Below are 3,958 nucleotides of genomic sequence, written 5' to 3'. Positions count from 1 at the left end.
TCCTTTCCTTTCTCTTCTTTTTGACAGAATCTCTCTCTGTCGCCCACACTAGAGTGCAATGGTGCAATCTCAGTTCACTGCAACCTTGCTTCCTGGGTTCAAGCGATTCTCCTGCCTCAGCCTCCCCAGTAGCTGGGATTACAGGTGCACGCCACCACACCCAGTTAATTTTTTGTATTTTTAGTAGAGATGGGGTTTCACCATGTTGGCCAGGCTGGTTTCAAACTCTTGACCTCAAGTAATCCACCTGCCTCAGCCTGCAAAATATTTCATACCACAGTATATTGGTCATTTGGAAAATATTGGTTCACTGAGTTATGCAGGTCTTCCAAATGTTGAACTATTTCCTTAAACAATATCACAAAATCACATTTGTTAATATCACCACTAATCTCATTGGAAAGCTCTTTAAATTTGAGAGGTTGTCAGGCTCATGGTGTTGGATACAAGTTTTCAAGAATTTTAATTTTCACTTGAAAACTCACATTTTACCATTAGTGGCAAATACTACGTTCTTCAACATGACAGGCTCGTTTCATTTATTTTTGAGAAAGTATCTGCCAAAGACCTAAGTCTCAATAACCGTGATTTGTCTGTTGGATGCTATTCCATGTAAAACGGGGCTCTGTGAAAAAGCCGGCTCAGTCAGCTCATGGCTGTAGCCCGCCCGTCCTTTTCCTTGGTGGCTGCTGTTCTTCTGTATGACAGCTCCCCATTTCTTCACCCAGAATATTGAAAAGACATGTGCTCCAGAGCTGAGCTTTAATAAAACTAATTCTTTTTACTGCTTCTTCAAGAACATTCTTAAGTGAAACTGGCATTTGAAAAACAAAACACAAAAAACAAAAAACCTGTGAGTGTCTGGCTGTGAAGAGCACACCATCCGCTATCAGTGCTGATGTCTACAGGCAACAAAGCTACATAATGACTCACAGTGTAACTGTAAAAAACATTTGGAGGTTGTCTTAGGGACCCCCAGGATCTGCACTAAATGAGATTTCATAAATGAATGGATGACTTTTCCTACACAATCATGTATGGTGGATACTAGACGTCCATAGTTTCTCATCCAAAGCTATTGGCCACAGACACGTTTCAGGATTTCTTTGATTTTGGAGAGGTTGGGTGGTGCACATATCAGGTACCACCTAACCCCATGGGGCGTGAGCAGGGCCCTGTCTAACACATTCATAGTTCTGTGGTGAAGACAGGAAAAGCTGAACAAGCAGGTAACAGTTACAAGGGGCCCATGTCTGTTCAAGTCAGGTTCTGCCATCCAAGGAGGTAGGAAGATACCCTCCCATTTTGAAAGCATTTGGATTTTGGAGTTGTAGACCAGGGGTTGTGGGCCTATCTCCTGATCTCCACTCCACAAGGGTACCTCGGGGAGCAGATGGCAGGTGAAGGAGCTGGGAATGGAGCACCCAGGGCCTGTTGAACTTCCACTCTGTCATCTCCCCTCCCCTCCCCACCCCACCCGATGACCTCAACCACATGGCCCTCCTAACACCAAGTCATCCAAGGCCTTTCCTGCCCGGCCCTGGGATTCCTTCCCTCTTCTCCAACCTTGTGTCCTCCACACACTCTGAACTGTGGCCATGCGGGACCACTCTGCATGGTCTTCTGATATTCTACCAGAATCTCTCTGATCATTCTGGACTCTGCGCCTTGTCTCTCTAGGGCTATAGCACCTACTGGTGCCTCTCAGCTTCCCTGTCCTCCCTGGGATGCACCTTATTTTTTAATTTAGTTTTTAATATTTATGGGTACATAGTAGGTGTATATATTTGTGGGATGTCATGTTTTGATACAGGAACACGTGCAGTAATCACATCATGGAAGATAAGAGTAGCTATTCCTTTAAGCACTTATCGTCTGTGTTGCCAACAATCCAGTTACACCCTTTTAGTTATTCTTAAATGTACAACGAAATTATTATTGACTGTAGTCACCCTTTGTGCTATCAAAGAGTAGATCTTATTCATTCTTTCTAACGACTTTTTTGTACCCATTAGCCATCCCCACTTCCTCATTCCTGAAGGACCACTTTGGATTCCTGAACTCTCAAGAAACGTTCCAGCTTTTGGACTTTAGTTTTTCCAATATCACTTATGAGGACCCAAGTTCTACCAGGGCTTCTCCTACATTGAAAATAATTATATCTAAGACTGAAACAGAAATTTTTGTCTTGGCAAATTTGATATCTGGAGGGTGAATATTACTTAGAAAACAACCACCTTCTACTTTCTGCTTCTCTGAATTTGATGATTCTCGGAGCCTCATGTGAGTGGCATCTTGTATTATAGTATTTGTCTTTTTGTGTTTGGCTTGTTTCACTCAGCATAATATGCTCAAAGTTCAGCTGCACTGGAGCCTGTGTTGGACTTTCCTTCCTTTCTAAGGCTACTATTCCACTGTGTGTATGTAGGCAACACTTATTCACCACATTTTCTGTACCCATCCATCCCTCTGTGAACACTTGGGAGGGGTTGGGGACACATGGCCCCCAGCCATAGGTGTGCTGAGCACTTAAGATGTGCCCAGTGTGGCTGAAGAGTGGAATTTTCAATATTAATTAATGTAAATATAAATTTACAAACAGATTTTCAATTCAGCTCCTGGGAAATCCCCAAAGATGTCTGAAATAACTTGGGCGTGTGAATCTACTTTTTTACCTGCAAGCTTAATAAACCCTAAATGCAGGTCAAGTATTTGCCATGGAAATGCAATGCCCAAGTTGAGAGATGCTAGAGGTATAAAACGCATGCTGGAATTGGAAGACTTAGCACCAAAATAAAAAAAAAAGGAGGTAAAATGTCTTGTTAATTTGTATATTGATTACTTTTGAAATGATAATATTTTGGATATATCAGGTCAACTAAAATATTACGTAAATTAATTGCATCTGTCTCTGGTGTTCATGTGGCTGATAAAAAGCTTAAAATTGCATTGTGGCTCACATTTTCTTTCTGTTGGTTTTGCTAGCCTAGAACGGGTCTGAGCTCATCAGAGAAGGGAACGAGGGGAAGAAGAATTTTGCAGGGAACAGGGCTGTGAGGCGCACTGTCAGGAGTCAGCATAGGGTTTGACTGCCTTGCTTTGTGAGGTGAGGGTGTGGTGGGTGGCTTCAGGGAGTGAATGGCTGCCATAACAAAGTACTACACACTGGGTGGCTGAAATAACAGGAATTTATTCTCTCACAGTCTGGAGGCTGGAAGGCCAAGATCAAGGGCTCAGCAGGGTTCTGCTGTCTCCAGAGGCTCTGAGGGAGGATCCTGCCTTGTCCATTCCAGCTTTTGGTGGCTCCATCAGTCCTGGGAGGTCCTGGGCTCGCAGCTGCATGGCTCCAGTGTCCCCCCCTGCCCCCTGTCATCACTGAGTGGCCTCCTCTGTGTGTCTGTGTCTTCTTATCAGGTCACAAGTCGCATCGCATTAGAGCTCACCGGAATAAGCTCATCTAACCTTGATTACATCTGGAAAGATCCTATTTCTAAATAAGGTCACATTCACAGGTATTGGGGATTAAGACTCCAACTTATCTCTTTGGCCAGCCCCTAACAGGAAGGTAGGCAGTGTCTGGATTCCAGCAGGCTCGTAAGTCCTGCTAAGGACCTTGGCCTTTTCGTGGCACGTTCCTGAAACTCTGTATTCCTTCTTCCTCACATGTGAATTGAGAGAGCATAGCACTTCCCTCACAGGGCTGTAGGGGAGTTAAATGTGCCGTATGCAGAAGGCACATAGACAATGCCTAGCACACGACAAGTACTAGAGGAAACCTCGCTTTTTTTTTTTTTTTCCTGAGACGGAGTCTCGGTCTTGTCACCCAAGCTGGAGTGCAATAGCATGATCTGGACTCACTTCAACCTCTGCCTCCTGGGTTCAAGCAATTCTCCTGCCTCAGCCTCCTGAGTAGCTGGGATTACAGGCGTCCACCACCCAGCTATTTTTTTTTTTTTTT

Source organism: Mandrillus leucophaeus, unplaced genomic scaffold, assembly GCF_000951045.1.
Source record: "Mandrillus leucophaeus isolate KB7577 unplaced genomic scaffold, Mleu.le_1.0 Scaffold134, whole genome shotgun sequence".
NCBI lineage: Eukaryota > Metazoa > Chordata > Mammalia > Primates > Cercopithecidae > Mandrillus > Mandrillus leucophaeus.
This window is presented reverse-complemented; position numbering follows the sequence as displayed.